This window comes from Pinus tabuliformis, chromosome J (genome assembly GCF_031772625.1).
Source record: "Pinus tabuliformis cultivar Carrire ecotype Pingquan chromosome J, CPIR1, whole genome shotgun sequence".
NCBI lineage: Eukaryota > Viridiplantae > Streptophyta > Pinopsida > Pinales > Pinaceae > Pinus > Pinus tabuliformis.
Genome location: NC_142295.1, coordinates 1,334,250,121 through 1,334,269,977, shown reverse-complemented (window position 1 = coordinate 1,334,269,977; position 19,857 = coordinate 1,334,250,121).

Sequence of the window (19,857 nt, the reverse complement as noted above, 5' to 3'; positions counted from 1 at the left end):
GGCATACTGCTTCATGAGTAGTTCCAAACTTTGATTCATAACTTGTCGTTATAGTGGCAACTTCAACCTTCAATTCTTCATAAAACATGGCACATACCATATTGCCACAATCAATCCTCATTTCAAAAAAGAAACACACATATCATCAACATAATGTCCATCCACACTATGGTGAGATATCTCAGCACGCATGTCCTCATTGGTAATTTCAAGTTTACCAAAATCATAAGTTGCGGCTGGATGCACCAATTCACATCTCACTTTGCAGTCATCATCCACATGTGTTTTTTCATAGTGGGATTCACCATCCTCTGCTCCATCCACGTCATAGTGGATTCCTTGAGCATTTATTTGTTATTGCTCTGTTTCACATATAGAGGCTTTTTCTTCTCTCTTTGCAATCTTTGTGCATCTTCTTCATCCATATGCATGTTTGCATAATGGGTTTCAATTTTATGGTCTTGACAACCATAATCCACTTTTGAGTGGGATTCTCGAAGCTCCATCATCCTCTTGGAGTATTTTTCATCTACTCTTAGATCTACGATTGACTTCTTTGCTTATGACATAACCTGTTGCTACATGTCACTCCCCCTTTCACCAAATTTTTCTTCCAAGATCTTCTATGCTTCATTGGAAGATGTAACGTCTTCTACATTTCACATAACCCTTCCATCCATTTCTTGTTGAATGAAACTCAAAGCGAGGGCATCAGTAAACATAGGAGGTGGTAGCAGATCCACACTACACCAATCAACCTTTATTTCTTCTTTGTTGTCTACTATACTTTTTAGTTCCTCGATTGCGGATTGAACCTCTCTAAACATGGGAACAATCTTTGTCTCTTATTTTAGATTCATTTTCTTAGTCTTCTTTAGTCACGCTTTGTGACCTATGACTATTGTCTTTTGTCTGTCTTATAGTTGCTTTCATGATTGCATGATCTTGCCTTCCATATCACCCAATTTTTTTTTTTATGGATTTTAATATGTGCCCCCATAAGGCACAATATTCACCTAAAACATTGTTATGCTTGAAAAAAAAAAAAACGTTACCGATGAACAAACTTTTGTAAAGCCCTAAACTCTTTTTTCAATAGGAATTTCCAAAACCACTCAAAAAATCTCCACTCAAATAAAACCTAATGAGGATCATTAATAGGTACATTATAAGGGTCATGATGCCATCCTCTAGCTTTAGAACTATCTCTTTCTCACATTTATTTACATGTTTTGTTATATTATGCTTAGTGAGAAGGATAAAATATGTTTGTCATGTCATGTGGCTTAATATGGTTTAATTGCAGGAATTGAAGCAATTTTTGAGATGATTTCTATGCAGGAGCTCGGAGTAGAGAACAAGGGGAGAATATAGGGGGTTGTCCACCTCTTTAACTCCCATAATCAGCGCAAGATCACAATACTCTTACTCTCTCATCAACTAAAGGTCATTGGAAGCCAAGCAAGTGAAAGTAACGAGGTCACTGGCAGCCAAGCAAGTGAAAGTAGTGAGGAACAAGATCCACCATTCTTGAGTTGTAGGAGACAAATATTCATATTTTCTAGGGAGATTCTAGTAGATACGCTCTTTTATAAATAAGCATGAAGAAGAGCTCATTAGTATTCGAGTTTTGTTTTCAGCTAGGTAACTAATTAACTCAAATACTTGGCACTGCTATTTTTTACTGTTATGTGATGTATTAGAAATTGATTCAATGATCATGAGAAGTTGCTTATTGATTCATCACTGAGTTAGTTCCAAAGGACTGAGACTCTTGGGTTTGGGCCCAACCCCAATGGCTTAGATACCTCTTTTTTTTGTATCTCTTTTAGTTTCAGAGTACTTCTTAGTTTCTTGCATTCCAGTAGAGAATAATCCATCAATATTTGTGATTGCAACCTATACCTCATCTCTCTCATGGGAGCATGAATAAAAGGATTTACAACCACAGTCCAAAAGTATTATGTTTATGATTTATTGGAAGAATATTTGTGTTAGGAATCTTATTTTGAATGTGCTTGTTGTATCTTAGGAGTTGGTTTATTGATTAGATCAGAGTTTTGGCATAGATTAGATAGCATTTAAATTCAACTCATCGTTTCCACTATTAGTTGCTTCATTTTGTCAATGATAAATGGGTGTATACAAGTGATGATTACAGAGATGTTTGGATCTGCAGGAAAGGGCACCTTGACCACCTCCATCTTGGACTTCCTTACCTTCTCTTGTGAACCTGAAATTCTGTCCTAAAATTATGTTCATGAGATCATCTTCCTAGGGCCATAGATAGCATCCCTCTTAGTGTAGAACATGCCTTCCAAAGGCTCTGATCTTGGCTAGGGGATTTGGCCACCCTTCACTCATTTAACGCAACTTCAATCCACCTTCCCATACCATTAAACCATAATTTCCACCTTTTAAACTTTCTCGAAAACCCTCCTATAGCATTATAAGCCTTCCTGTAGCAATACAGAGCACCTGTAGTAGCCTCTTGTAGCACACATGCAATAGCCTGTCTCTTCACTGGTTTTGATCCTTGCTACAATTTGGACTTAGTTTAGAAGGATGTTGACCCCTAGTTGTGACTTCATGATAAAGGTAAGCTCATAGGCCATTCCAAACCCTCCTTTTCCTTCATTGCAAAAATACAATAGTGTTAGTTTCCTTATGGTTTGGTAGGTTAGCTTCTTTTCTGAAAATAGATTTGATAACTAGATGGATGATTGCAAGATAATGTAGTTTCCTTTCTACAAGTAGTTTATCTCTTACCCTTTCATGAATTGTTTCTATATAATTCACAAGTTAAAGTCAATAACATTCTCCTTTTCATAGTTAGAGGTAGCTTCTAAATTGCACCTTCATTAGCTATCGTTCATTCTAATTTGGTAGACGGAATGGTCTTGGAGCACTATTGGTCAGATGTCCTAGTTAAGGGTGGCATGAGTAGAATTCCATCTAATGTGCATATAGAACTTTCACCTCATAGTTTTTATGAACCCTAGGTTGATAAATATATTTGAGGAGCCCTTGGGAGTTGCAACACTCTTGGTGCAATACGAGGGCTCACCAGTTTTTGGTGTCATTACTGAGGAGGTGTCTAGGTAGATGTTATTTATGCTTAAAAATTGTTTTCTGTTTTTCTATGTTACCCCCACACCCTCAAGTAGTCAACCTTCACTCTTCTTTAGTGACTTTAGGTTCGTTCTCTGACTACAGGGGAGTTAGAAGACCCTCTAGGTGAGAAACCTGAAATATTTGAAGAACCTATTGGGGAAGAAGAAGAACCCACTTCACCTACACAACCTATGGCTAAAAACGAGAACAATGAGGTTTTACCTATCAGAGGAACTAATGGAGAGGATAGAATGAATAATATAAACCCTACTACCCTTCCACACTTCCATGTCTTAACCTCTGAGGATCGTAATATGTTCATGTTTGAATTTTTCAGTTTCTATAGGACCTATGACTATGCCTCTAATGACCAGAAGTTGAAGTTATTCCCCTCTACCCTTAAGGATGAAACCCTGCGCTGGTGCATGGGTCTACTTGGGGGTAACATCACTACCTAGCCTCAAATGCAACAATCGTTTAGTGACAATTACATAGACTACTGTAGGTCCAATGAAACCAAGGAAGACCATTCCTAAATCACTCAAACTAGGTCTTCTATGAGGGATCACGGAAGACATGTTGGAGACCCTCAACATGCTATCTAGGGGAGATATGTATCAGTTATCCTATGATGACATTAAAACTATGTTCAAAAATCACTCTAGGGATGCTAGAAAGAAGGGTAGAGCTAGTGAACACTTGGCCAATTCCTCTCCTTCCACAACTTCCATAAAAAATGAGGTTGGGAACACGTTTGAGGATTTTAAAAGTGAAATGTTGCATACCTTCACTTTTCAAATGGATACCATGTAAATTAAGAGGAAATAAGAGGAAGCAGAGAGAGCCCTAGCTATTTCCTACCCTAAATGAACTAGAAGGAATCCTAGGAATGAATGCCCATTAAATGTCATAGTTGTCTTCTCAGTCTGTGAGGAAAACCATGCCATAGATAATGCCCTTTTTTCCTAGTTTAAAATTTGTATACAAAGTGGCAGAAGGTGGGGCTAAGGAAATTTGCTTTATAAATCAAAGGAGGCCTCAAGGACCTCAACCATGGCAACATGGCATGCAAGGTGTATCTTATTCTTATTACAATCCAAACCAGAATTCACCCTTGGCACCCTGGCACTCTTCCACCAATCCATCATGGTCCACAATGCCTTCTTGGCCTTATTCTCCTCAATATCATCCTTAACCTGCCAATCAACCATTTCAGCCATATTGTCCCCAACCTTCTCATTGGAAGAATTGATCACAAGGGTGGAGGCCTCATCTCAACCCCAACCTCAAACACAACTTACTCATATTGCTCCACCCAAGAAACCTCAGATGCCTTCTCAACCCAATCTGAACCTGAATAACAGGTAGGCACAATAGTTCTACATTGGAGAGACATCTTACCCTCCCTATGTTGTGGAGATCCAAGAGAGCAACCTTAGGTCTGGGAGAGTGCTTCCAGATAACCATCCACCATATCCACCTGAAGGGATTGAAGAGGGAAAGGAAGAAAGTACCCCTCAAGTAAATCTACCTACTTTTCCTAAGATATTAATCCACCCTATCTAACACACCCCAGAAGAGATTGAACTTCTAGGAGAACTGAAAAATCTGTGCTAAAATACCCCTTCTCCAGGATATTAAGGATGTTCCCATCTATAATAAGCTTATCAAGGAGAAATGTTTCAAACATCTTGGGAGAAGAAAAAGAGACATCCCCACCATCAATGTTATTGGTCAATTATCTGATTTAATGTTAGGCAGAGTGATTTTCTCAAAATACCTAGACCCTCGAAGTTAACTATTGGATATGCACATTGATGGCATCATTATCCCTCATACCGTAATTGATCTTGGGGCTGCAATCAATCTTATGACTAAAGAAACCATTCTCAAGCTAAATCTACAAGGAGCTCTGAGAAATACCACTTCAATGTTGCAACTTGTAGATAGATCCACAATAGCTCCTGAGGGAATTGTTGAGGATGTCATGGTCTCCATCGACTCTTGGGAGTATCCTACTGAATTCCTAGTTCTCCAGACCAAAACAAAATTCAATGATTATCCTCTCATCTTTGGAAGGCCATGGTTAGCCACTTTTGATGCTTACATTAATTGCTAGGCTCAGAACATGACCATTAAGAATGGACATTTTTCTAAACAATTGGTATTCTACTTCCTTCTCAACCATCCATTGAGCATGACTTGCCTTTGGGGCTAGAAGAGGAGGAAGAAGATGAATTGTATGATACAACATCCTACCCCATATTTACCCTATACATTGTTATAGGAGGGGGGAAACCTGATGAAGATGACCTCATTAACCATATCCTTCAAAACCAACCCCCAAATACAATTCCTCTTGATGAGCTAGTGAAAGAATCTAAGAGTAGTCCTTGGACTAATTTATGCTCAGTTGACCCAAATATTGAACATGTCAAAGTTGTAGATTTTGGCCCATCTAGAACCTTAAATATTAACCCCTCTCTCTTGGCAAAGCATGAAAAGAAATTGTGCAAAATGCTGAGATAACACTTAGATGCCTTTGCTTGGAGCTATAAAGAAATGAAGGGGGGTTGCATCCCTTGGCTTTTACTCATCACATATACATCAAGGAGGGATGAAAACCTATGTGCCAACCTCAAAGTAAGATGAACTTATCCCTTAAGAACATAGTAAAGGAAGAATTACAAAAGTCATAGGATGTAGGGTTCATATACCCCATCTCAGATAATGAGTGGGTGTCCCCTCTAGTCCTAGTCCCAAAGATGAATGGGAAGTGGAGGATCTATGTCCATTACAGAGAGCTAAATAAGGCCACCAAGAAAGACTATTTCCCTTTTCCCTTCATTGACTAGTTTTTAGATGGTCTTGTAGGGAAGAAGTTATTCTCTTTCTTGGATGGGTTTAGTGGTTACAATCAGATCCATATCAGCCCCGAAGATGAAGACAAGACTACATTCACATGTCCTTGGGATACCTTTTATTATAGAGTCCTCCCATTTGGTCTATGCAATGCCCCCACCACTTTTCAAAGGGAACTTCTGAGCATCTTCGCTTAGCTTGTTATGACTCTGTGGAGATCTACATGGATTAATTCACTTCCTATGGGTGTGACTTCCTAGAGTCTCTCTATAATCTTGGTAAACTCTTGAGAAAATGCATTGAAATGAACCTCTCGCTGAGTCCTTAGAAATGTTAATTATTAAAGAATGTAGGGATTTTCCTTGGCTATTCAGTATCTCAGGAAGGGATACAAATGGACCCGAACAATATTTCCATCATCAAAAGGGTCCTTACCCTTCAAATGTAGAGGGATGCTAGGAGCTTCTTGGGCTTAGATAGCTATTATAGGAGGTTTATAAAGGATTTTAGTAAAGTGGCTTCACCATTGTTTGGATTGTTGGCCAAAGACTCAGAATTTTGTTGGCCAAGTAATTTCCAAGTGGCCTTTCAGATATTAAAAGAGAATTTGACCATTGCACCCATAATTAGGGGTCCCAATTGGACTATGCCTTTCCATATCCATAATGATGCATTAGACAAAGCTTTGGAGGAATCCTCGGGACAAATATATGATAAGCTACCCTATGTCATTTATTTCATTAGTAGAAATATATCAAAGGCTGAGTTGAACTACACTGTCACTAAAAAAGAACTCTTAGTTGTTGTACACTCAAACAAATTCAGGCACTACATCACTAGATACAAAACTTTTTTGCATACTTATCATGAAACTATTAAATATTTGATGAATAAGCCTAATGTGAATTATAGGATCATTATGTGGTTGTTATTGTTACAACAATTTTATTTGACTAGCATTGATAGCCGAGGAAAAGAAAATGTAGTTGCATATTTTTTGTCTAGACTTATTTTGCCTGCAGGTGATGAAGGGATGGTCGATGATCAACTTCCAGATGAGAACTTATTTTCTATTTCAGTACTCTCTCCCTATTTTTCTAACATAGCCAACTACCTGGTTGCTGGGAGATTCCCTCCAAATCTGTCATCTAGGGAGAAGAGAAGAATTGTAAGAAAAGGTGACCCTTTCACTTGGATTGGGGGAAACCTTTCCAAACTAGGACCAGATCATATTTTAAGGACAAGTGTCAAGGAAGAGGAGGAATTTGACATCTTCTCAGCTTGCCATGATGGGCCCTATGGGGTTCATTTTTCTACTAAGAGAACAACTTTCAAAGCTTTACAAGCTGGCTAATATTGGCCCACTCTCCATCAAGATGCAAGAAGATATACTAGCAAATGTGATAAGTTACAGAGGATGGGGAAACTGACACCCAAGGATGAGATGCCTCTACAACCTCAAGTTTCCTCAGATCCATTTGACAAGTGGGGCATGGATTTAATTGGGCCAATTGATCCACCATCAGGGAAGGAAAAGTACATCATTGTGTGCAATGACTACTTGACAAAGTGGGTTGAGAAAAAGGCTGTCAAAGTAGTAACAGAGGAGAAAGTGGCTGAGTTCTTAAGGTAAAGAAAATTATACAAGTTTGGGTATCCAAGGGATATTGTAACCAACCAGGGGGCTCAATTCAAATCACATTTGATTGGAATCTCTTGAGGCAGTATACCATCAAACACAGAACAACTACTTCCTATGACCCTCAAGAAAATGGGAATGTAGAGATTACAAATAGAGAATTGGAGAGAATCCTCACCAAGGTTGTGATAAGAAGCAGGAAATATTGGGTAGATAGATTAGTGGAGGCCACTTGGGCATATAACACCACTTGGAAGACAACTAATGGGTTCACTCCATATTATTTAGTTTATGCGAAGAAAGCTCTACTTTCTATTGGGTTTGAATATAACACTTTGAGAATGGAAGCCCAATTGGACTTAGATGTCACCGGAGAATAACAGGAAAGGTTGCTCCAATTGAATGGCTTGGATGATTTCAGAATGTAGGCCCTCCTCCACATTGAAGTTATTAAATTTCAAAGGAAGGTTTGACATGATAATAATATCAAGTAAAAGGTTTTTCAAGAAGGGATTTGGCCTTGTCGTATGATTCTATGTTCAAAGATTTTAAAGGAAAACTATTGATAAGATGGTTAGACCCATACCTGGTAGAAAAATGTCATGAAAATGGAGTTGTCCAAATCAAAACCATTGATGAGGAAGTGATCCCCTTGCTTGTTAATGGTTATAGGTTGAAGTTATACATAAAACCTATGTCTATGGCAGAATTCATCAATACCATCAGCGGAGAAGTCAATGTGATTAAGAGTGTCATAGCATCATGTCCTTAACACTTTTAGATATTTTTTTTGAAAAAGGGAAAAAAACAAAAGGCATGGATGAAAACATTTATGAGGCATCTAAGGCCAACTCCTGGGATGAAAACCTCTCTGAGGTAGCACGGTAGAAAAATAATAATAATAATAATAAAGATCCTTAGGTGAAAACCTCTCTTATGGCAACTAAGGCAGGCATGTAGGATTGAAACCTCCTCTGAGGCAGCTTATGTGACACAAGAAAAAGTAAAAAAACAAAAGAAAAGAGAAAGCACAAGGAAATATTTTCACCATGTCTTCTAACGTTTTCCCCATTTTGTAGGATTATACATAACGAAAGATTTCATGGCTAGAGGGCCAAAATTTTCAAGATTTATTTCATTCATCCATCCATCCACTTCCTATCCATAATACCCACTCATTTGATCACCAATCTCTACCATCCCATTATCCTAAACTTTAGTCACCTCCTCTCTGGACTACTATAGGAAGGACTTGTAATTGCTACACGAAGGTCTTGTGGTGTGATAGGAGGGATCTGAAAAGCTACAGGAGGGAGATTAGAGGGCAAGGGAAACCCAAAAAGGAACTTATGACTTTAAAAATTATGAAGAAGGTTCCCCCATTACTGTCCATCATCCATCCATCACTCATCCACCTCATTTCACAAAAAAAATGCTCAAATTTTCCACTTTGTCCTACCCTTTAGTGTATATATATATATATATATATATATTTGTTTAAAAACACAGAAGCCATCACCTTCATTTCTATAAGTCTACACTGCTCCCTCATGATCCTATAATTTTCCTCGCACTTGTTACAATTTCTCTCATCACCTCCATGCAAATTGAAGACCTTAGAGGAAAAGGAAAGGATTGTTACAACATGAAAAACTTCCTCTCGTAGCAGCCTATTCATCCATCATGTAAAACATTGATCTTGTTGTTTCTCATCAAAAGGGATGATGGAACCTTATGAAACAACTATGAAGAATCCATATAACTCCCAGGAATACTTCCCACCAGAAACAACAACTTGAACATTAACGAGGTACCTGCAACCCACACAACAAACACAACAATCAAAGTATCGTAAGTAGAAATGAAAAATACATAGGAAATAAGCCAATAGGTAAACTCCCTAGATTCCAATGATATGGTCCAACTCCAACATGTAAATCACTGTAGCAATTTGATGTTGAGGTAGGCACATGTATCGAAAACTCTTTCCTCCTCCCTATGTATGAATAATGAAAATCTATGAATGTTGAGAGAGGATGTTTTAATAAGATGGAGGTGGCTAGTTAACTTGGCCACACTCAGCTAGTGAACTAAAAGTGATGGTGAGAACTCATGCAACATGGATATGTCACATCAGATGAGTTGGGATCACAAATAGTGGGTGGTGATTACGAGGGAAGGAGAAATAATTACTCAGAGTTGGGACAATGGTCCAAAAGAGGGAACCTTGTGTGATGCCAGGTCACCACAACGCTCCAAGCCTCAACTAAAAAATGGCATATTATGTACTTGGGCTCGATTTCTTTTACATACTCACTCATTTCAAAAACAGTTAGGGAGAGGAAAAGCTTGGTGTGTCACTGAGGAGTTTTGAACTCGGTTCTGCAACTGCAACAGGATGGAGCTACAAACAGGCCTACAATTGCTACAGGAGGGCCGAGAGACTGCTACAAGAAGATTTAGAAATTGAAAAAGGGCCACAAAGATTCGAGTTTATTTCCAAATTACCATATTAGTCCCATACTATTTGACAATATCACCATCTCCCTCATCCATCCATCGAATTTCATAAAAATTCTACTCAATTCTATAGACAATGGCAATCTAACTGTGCAATTAAAAGGTCTATTGGAGTAGTAGAGTGATAGAAACATAGGCAGTTGTCATTAACAAGAAAGTTTTGACTCATTGCTGCCACTTAATAAGAATATCTCGCTCACTCAATTAATAACATAAAGAAGAGATGGGGGGAGAAGTTAACAGGAGGGATACCTCGATACTAAGAGAATCCACCTACACCATCCTGTGGTAGACATTTTTAGAAGACACCAGTGGCTAGGATTCTTCGAGTTACTGAAGGGGTATGATGATGACCTTGCCTTTGAATTTTCCATGGCTCTGAATTCCCAAATAGAGGACAACACTGCCACTGTTGTGAGGGAATTGTCTATCTCACTCATCCTTGAAATAATTAGCAGAGTAATAAACCTACCTCTAGGGATCAAGTGGAGCAGAGAAGACAAAGCCACTAGTGTCACTACCAAAAATAACTTCTTGACTTCCATTGAAAAGTCTATTGAGGACAAAAATGGAGTTAAGGAGGGAAATCCTACCTTATTCTTTGGATGAGGTGGCCTACCATATTCTGAAGTACATATCCTATGAGGAAAGAATGAGCCTGGTATATGCTTACCATTTTTTATTACTTCATGAACTCAATTTAAAGGAAAAATTGCCTCTTGTTTAAAGACTTAGTGTACCATAGTTCCTCTTGCATTCCTACAGGGAAATGAGTCAAAAACTAAAATAGGGGAGGCACCAACACCTAGGTTGCCATAGCCTTATTAATCTAATAGTGGTGGATGCCTTTAACAATTTGAGAATCCATGTCATTTGATCAAAATTTATAAATATGGATAGATAAACTTTAATAGAGACACAATCCCTCACACAAGGTGAGACCCCAACCTCTAGTTTTGGAGGAAGAGAGGGAAAAATAGAGGGATGAGAAGAAGGGGCAAGGATAGAAGAGGAAGAGACATGAAATTATAGACAAAAAGAAATAGAGACAGAAGCAGAAATGATTGTACAAGAAGAAGAGATGAAAAAAAGGAAGAATAATAAACAAAGGAAGAGGTAGGAAAAGAAAAAGATGAAAAAGAAGAGGGGGGAAAATAAGAAAAATAAACATTAAGTCCGAAGAGGACTACTGAGCTGAGATAACCAAAGAAAACAAGTTTGTCCCAAGGAACCAGTAAACATGAGGTAGCTGTAACTTTAGCTACCTTAAGCACCACGAACAAACCACAAAGGAAGAGACAAAGTCAAGCTCCCCTATATTTCAAGACTAGAAAAAGCACTAGGATCAAGCAAGGGAGGCCACAAACTCCCATAAAGGTCCCCATGACAATTGAGTAGTCCCCAAGTAAGAAAGAAGAGGTAGGACAAACTGAAGGAAAAAATGAAGAGGTCACCTCCCCAAAACCCAAAAAAAATACTCCTATAGCATATGTAAGGCGGCATACCACCAGATCAACCTCCTTCAAACAACCCAAGACACCAACAAGAAGAAAAATGGAAGCTACATGAGGGACAAAGTATGCTACAGGTGGGACAAAGGATTCTATAGGAGGAACAAAATGTGTTGCTAGAAGAGAAGAATGTGCTACTAGAAGGGAAGAATGTGATACAATAGCTATAGGAGGTAACAACCTCCCCAAGAACATTTGAGAAGGACTTCCAAGAGATCCAAGACGCTATTCCAAGACCTAGCATGAGCTCCTACTACAAATTCATTGAAGGAGGGAGGATTCTTCCCCAAAAAACTGTAGTCCCACTTCTTTATGAGCTAGAGATAGAAAGAGGAAGAACCCACAAGTGGATGAAAATTGCTAAATCTAAGAAGGTAGAGGATGTGGGCCTCATGGAAGAAAAGGTCCTTCAAATGAGCAGAGAATTGAGTGAAGTAAGAATGAGAGAATCAACAACTAAGGAGAAACTACAGGAAGAAAATATGAGGTTGAAAGAGAAGCTATAAGAGAAATAAACACAACTTTCCACCATGACAAGTGTCTCCATGGAGCATTACCATTTAGACAACCATCAAAGTCTTATGCCCTCCTTCTCAAAGAATAGTAGTTGAAATTCCAAAACAAAACCTTAGCACAACATGGATCAATGCCCTTTTAGGATTGCAAACAATTCATTGAATTTTGAAACCAAGCTAACGTGGAGGACAAAGAAAAATTGGTTGAATTTTACATACAAAACCTCACACTGACATATATCAATTTTTGGGATCCGAATTCAAGATTTGGGGATACACAATTGATGGCCTTAGCATCCTATATGACTCATGAGGAAGCAAGATCCGAGGAAGTGAATAGAGTAATGACAAGGGAAGAAAAATAACCACTATATATCATGGAAGAGCTAGTGACCCAAATGGTTGTCATTAGAAATCATGGCATCATCTCCAATGATGTTGATTTAACACCTAAATACATTGCCAACTAGGAACAAGCCATCTTACATTTTGACAACAATTTCAGGTTGTTAGGAACATAAAGGCTACAAGCCTGCCAGAGGGGATGGCATGCCTTACCTCACAACCTCTTGATCAGAGAATATCACTCTCTTGAAAGGATAAGGAATTCCTTGGAGAGAACACCCTTATATAATAGGATCATGCAAAGGTTGAAGCTTAAGGGGATAGGACTCAATCTCATTCCATTCCACCCTCGCTATTAGGCATACAAGAAGGAAGAAATGAAGCAAAAGAGTAGATGGAGTGGACAAAAATAGAGAAAAATGAAGGTTTATATCCCCAAGAGGGAAAACCAATTGAGGAGCCTTCGAATGTCAGGGAGGCCATGAGGGCCATGAAAGAGATGCACATGGATGACTTAATTTCTAAAAGGATGAGCAGTAATCTTAGTATGGGGGTGATAATGAGGCTCATCAATAGGTACATTGTAAGGGTCATCATGCCATCCTCCAGCTTTAGAACTATCTCTTTCTCACATTTATTTACATTTTTTGTTATATTATGATGAGTGGGAAGGATAAAAGATTTTTGTCATGTCATGTGGCATAATATGATTTAATTGTAGGAAATGGACCAATCTTTGAGATGATTTCTATGCAGGGGCTCAGAGTAGACAACAAGGAGAGAATATAGGCAGATTTCCACCTCTTTAACTACCACAATTAGCCCAAGATCATAACACTCTCTCTTTCATCAGCTCGAGGCCACTGGCGGCCAAGCAAGTGAAACTAACGAGGTCATTGGCAGCTAGTCAAGTTAAAGTAATGAGGAACAAGATCCACAATTCTCGATTTGTAGGAGAAACATATTCCTATTTTCTAGGGAGTTTCTAGTAGCTATCCTCTTGTATAAATAAGCATGAATAAGATCTCATTAGGATTCTAGTTTTGTTTTGAGCTAGTTCGATATTGATCTCAAGTACTTGGAACTGTTACTTTTTACTGTTATGTGATGTATTAGTCAGGTATTCAATGGTAATGAGAAGTTTCTTATTGATTCATCGTTGAGTTAGTTCCAAAGGGCTAAGGATCTTGGGTTTGGGCCCAATCCTAGTGTATTAGGTCCCTCTTGTGTATTTGTATCTCTTTTAGTTTCAGAGTACTTCTTAGTTTCTGGCATTCCAGTAGAGAATAATCCATCAAAATCTGTGATTGCATCCTCTACCTCATCTCTCTCATGGGAGCATGAATAGAAGGATTTACAACCATAGTCCAAAAGTATTATGTTTATGATCTCTTGGAATAATATTTGTGTTATTCATATTATTTTTCATGTACTTGTTGTATCTTAGGAGTTTGTTTATTGATTAGATCAGATTTTTGGCATAGATTAGATAGCATTTAAATGGGTATATACATGTGATGATTTTAGGGCTGTTTGGATTTGCAGGCAAGATAACCTTTAGCACCTTGATCCTTGACTTCCTCACCTTCTCTTTTGAATCCCAAATTTTGTCCTAAAAATATGTTCATGAGATCATTTTCCTATGACCACCAAGATCATTCTTCCTAGTGCAAAATAAGCCTTCCAAAATCTTTGAGCTTGGCTAGGGGATTTACCCATGCTTCACTCATTTACCTCAACCTCCATCTACTTTCCTATACCCTTAAACCATCATTTCCACCTTGTAAACCTTCTCAGCATCCTACCTGTATGTTTACGGGCCTTCCTATAGCAATACAGGGCACTTGTAGAAACCTCCTATCACAAACTAGTAGTAGCATGTATCTTCACCAGTTTTGATCCTTACTACAATTTTGACTTAGTTTAGAGGGATATTGACCCCCAGTTGTGACTTCATGATCAAGGGAAGCTCTTAGGCCACTCCAAACAATCCTTTTCCTTCACTGCAAAAATATAATAGTGTTAGTTTCCTTATCACAGATATGGCACAAACAGATCATTGATTTACATACAAGTGTGAGCTAGTTAGATGGTACATAGGATTTTGAATTTTGGTTTTGTAGGTTAGCTTATTTTCTGCAAATAGATATGATAACTAAATGGATGAATGCAAGACAATGTAGTTTCCTTTCTCCAAGTAGTTTAGCTCTTTCCTTTTCATGAATTGTTTCTATAACATTTGCAAGTTAAAGTCAATAGCATTATCCTTTCCATAGTTAGAGGTAGCTTCTAAATTTCACCTTCATTATCTATCTTTCATTCTAATTCAATAGAAGTAATGGTCTTGGAGCACTATTGATTAGATGTCCTAGTTGAGGGTGGCATGAGTAGAATTCCATCTACTATGCATATAGCACTGTCACCTTGAAGTTTGTATGAACCCTGGGTTTATAAATAGAGTTGAGAATCCCTTGGGAGTTGCATCACTCTTGGTGCAATTCCAAGGCTCACCAAAATGCTTCACACCTTTGTTTTCTTTTTTAACTTAAAAAAAATTAATCAACTCAACCGCCTAAAAAACTTTCTCGGATTCTGCTTTAATAACCTTTTATAATAAAACCCTTTGTAAATGCTTCTATAAATACTTTAAGAAAAGCCCTTGTAATAAAAGAAAATGTTTATAAACAATCCCCTTTTCACAAAGACTTTGAATGAAAACGACCTTCCTTCAAGTTTAATAAACCTTTTTTTAAAATCTCCTTTCCACCTTCATTTTAGTTTTCACCTGATTTTAGTTAAATCTTCTCGTGCTCTTCACCTTTTTCGAAAAATTTCATAGGCCTTGACTTTTATTTACACTGACTTTTCTACTCACGGCAGCGTAGAAATTCCTCTCTAAAGAACTTGTGGCAAGAGTTGTGGCTCACTTTTTCTAAAGGTGGCTAAGAAATTCGTACTTGTAGACTGGTTGCATGCACAGAAGTTGTTGGATCGAGGCTACAACCTAGAAAATTAGAAAGGAATCATTGTTATCACCTCCTTCCTTTCACTAAAATATTAACTGGCTTATCAGTCATCGGCGAAGGCCCTTGGCAACTCTCTCCTCTCCTCCACTCTCTTCGACGATAATTGTTGATGACAGTTGCAGTTGTTCACGGCTCTTCCAAACAACATTTTTTTTCTTTGTGGCTCCCAATTTTAACCTCACTCTAATATATGTGACCTTAGATCTCATACCAATTTTTTGGAATGAAAGAGAGAAGAAACAAAAATATTGACACACACAAACCATAGGAGTTTCTTCTCTTCTCTATTGATCATAGAAACTTGATTCCACTTGACTTGATTACAATGAACTCAGTGAGGGGTATTTAATCTTTTGGACTAACTACTTTCCAAAATTAACTCCACATCCACACACATTCTAAATTTGACTTTTCCTAAAATATAACTTAACTCAAAGTCACTTGACTGGACTTAGTTAACTGACTCTACTAAATTTAGCCAACTCTGGCATGTGGTAGTAGTTACAATTTCCAACATACGAAACACTAAATAAGAGATGTTGTTGGGCAGAGTTGAATCATTTCTTTCACCATATCTTATAAATAAATGAGTTGAAGCAGATCAAATTCATATACTATGTCATCCATTCCAACAACTTGTTCTAGATCATCCTAAAGTTTCTTCATCACTCGTGGGTTTCTTGGTTCTTTCGACATTTCCCACTCCATTATCATAGGCCCTATGTCTGAGATTCCAACCAACATACCCTACCACCCTCAATATCATGATCAATGACATCACATATGAAATTATATTAAAAGGTATGTAAGTCTAGTTTAATATAATATTAACATACATAGTTTGTGGGTCATCAATTTTAGCCTACAAAGAGGATTGTCTTTATACTATCTCGTGAATTTTGGACTCTTTATCCTTATCGACACGGGCTGCAAGTAACACATCCACACTATATTTCCTAATTTTGGTGCCCTTTTTCCCAACATGTTCCTCTATTACGTTTTCTAAGAACTTGTCTTATGTCATATGTAGCTTCTTCATCTGACTGCTGAGGCCTTGCAAATCCATTGAGTCCAAGTAAGGTATATAATCTGAAAGATGAGGCAAAGGGATCTCCTTAGGACAACATTTTTGGAGGTTAATTCACACAATTTACTTGGGCAACTAAAACAGAGCTAAAAGACTCAAGAAAAATTACACCCAATGAGAATAGGACAAAACAAAGTGGTTACGTGGTAAAAACAACACATGAAATTTCCATAAAGATATCACAACGAATTATACTTTAGATTATGATTTTAGAATACAAGAAAATACATTCGCATGAAATATGGAGATTTCATTTCCTTAACCAAGTGGAACAAGAGTTCTTATGGAGATTTACACTTCATTAATTGTTGTAGAGTAACTCACTATAAAACCCATTAACTAGTTTTTATGTGCCTACCAAAAATTGGTCCATGATTTTCTCTCCTTACTTCTCAAACTTACATCCGCCACTAAACTAAAGATTTCTACATACTTGTATATTCAAAAATACCTTTTTAATATTTTAATCCATGAAAAGTCAAAGCATTAAAACATAGGATGGACACTTGTACTAAAAAAAAAAATTCTGAACTTTTAGATGTTGCGAAGTACGCATATCAGTTGCAGAATAAAATAATGAACGATACGTTTTACCAACCCTACATTAAATTATCATTATTTCTTAATTATCTAATTCATTGAGGAATGGGGAATTTGTACTCTGTTGCAATTTTCATTTATGTTCTTATCCTTGAGCCTAAAAATAAAATCTGCAACCTATAATAAAAACATATTTTCTTGATTTACTTGTGTACCAAAAGTATGGCTGCTACCAATGTATTTAACGTAATGGTTGTGAGTAATTTTTTGAATCTCTCACTTAATCATAACTATCGCCATTAAGAATTCCCAAATGATCTCTCAGATGGAAATTTTTTTATTGTACCTATGGATTTGTGAAGATGTCTACAACCTGTTCCTATGATCTGCAGTGTTGCAACACAATTTCACCATTGCTAATAAATTCTCTAATAAAATGATATTTACTATTAATGTGCTTGCTCCTCTTGTGAAACATAAAATTATTTGATAGTTCAATTGTGGAATTATTGTCATAGTAAATAATTGTTATTCCCTCTTGTTCATGGAATAAATCCCTAAACATTCTTCTCATCCAAAATTCTTGACACATTGTCATTGTTGTTGTGACATGTTCAACTTCTGATGTTAACAATGACACTATCAACTGCGTCTTAGAGGCCCATGAAATGGCTCTCGAACCCAAATGAAAAACATATCCTGTCGTGCTATTTCTATGAACAACACTTCCTCCCTAGTCATTGTTAGTGTCTCCAACCAGCCTAAAACCATTTGCACTAGTGTATAAAATACCATATTCCTTTGCCCCATTGACATACCTTAAAATCCTTTTGGCTACTTGCCAATGTGTTTCCTTGGGTGTCTCCATGAACCTTGACACCAAGCTCACTTCATACATTATATTGGGTGTAGTAGATGTCAAATACACTAAGCTTCCAACCATACTTTTGTATAATGTCGGATTAACATTGTTGTTACAATCTTATTTGCTTAATTTCAATCCCATGATAGTTGGAGTTGGTACGAGCTTGCTATGATGCATATTATACCTCTCCAAAATATCTTCTCCATAACTTTCTTGAGAAATAAAAATACCATTCTCTATTTGCTTCACTTATATGCCCAAAAAATACCTTAATAGCCCCAAGTCTATCATTTCAAACTCAATTTTCGTGACTTTTTTGAAATAAGCAATGAGGATATCATCACTCACTGTAAAAATAAAACCATTTACATATAAAACAATAATAAGAATCTTATCGACATTTTCTTTGATGTAGAGACTAGGCTCGTCGTCACATTTGTCAAAGCCATTATCCATCAAGTAAGCATCTATCCTACTATACCATGCATGCAGCACTTGCTTCAGTCCATAAAGAGCTTTCTTTTACTTAAACACTTTGTATTCTTTTCCTTCTACGTCATAACCAGGTTGTTGTGCAACATACACTTCCTCTTTCAAAAATCCATTCAAGAACATTGACTTCACGTCCATTTGATACACTTTACATTTATGTTGCATGGAAATTAACAACATTGAACACACTATCTCTATCCTTGCAAATGGCATAAACCTCTTTGCATAATGTCTTCCATGTTGCTGCTTGTATCCTTTGAAAACTAGTCTTTCTTTATAACTTTCAATCTTTCCTTCAGTGTTACTCTTGGTCTTATAGAGCCACTTCACTCCAATGACTTATTTTCCTTGTGGAAGGTCCACAAACTTCCATGTATCATTCTTTTCTATTTCTTATATTTATACATCAATTGGATGTAACACCCTCCTCCCATACCTACCCAAGTAACCAACCAACCGATGTAAATATGTGACAAGAGGCCACTATAATGGGATTAAACTTCCCAAGCCACCTTAAGGATGTGGAATCGAGGGAAACACATGACACAAACCTTCCACATCAGCGATAGAACTCCCAGGAGCCATCCCAACCACTCAAGTAACACTCCCTTCACCTAGATAAGGGTGCATCTGGGAGGCAGCAAAATTTCCCACAACAAGGGTAAGGTAGGTTTCAGGGACTATTTTCCCTAGTGTTGTGCCTATGACTCTTAGATTTGTTACACTTTTCAATCCCAGAATCTCGGTCACGGCCCAGAAACCCTTGTAGCTTTCAGAATCCATAATTTACATGACAATAACACTTGTAAGCCAAAAACTGGCTCTAGGACTAGGTCTGACTATCCCCGACCAAGAATGACATTCTGTTAAACACTTGTCATCAATGCAATACACGGGACATGAATATAAGACAAAGCATAAATAACTGATAACTCATATGAGACTTGACAAGAAGGATCACCGCCCTCTTCCCTAAACTGTTTTGACATCAACTAGGTCTTGCATCCATTATCCTTTCAATTACAAGTAAATACATGAAATAACCATGACTATAACCAGTCATATAACAATTCTCATAACAAACGTTCAACAATGTAAATAACAATGAGATAACATCATTAAGCCTAGATAATAACAAGTACAAAAGCAAGATAACTTAGCTTTTATTAAACATAGGCAAGAGCCAACCAGGTTTGGAACTTCCACGTACCACCCAACAATAGACATGGTTGAACCAAATATTTATTTCTTCTAGTCACCCCCATGCCATATTCCAAGAATGAATGCGGGATATCATGGATAAACCAACCCAAAAAAAAACAAGGCAATCCAAAGGTTAAA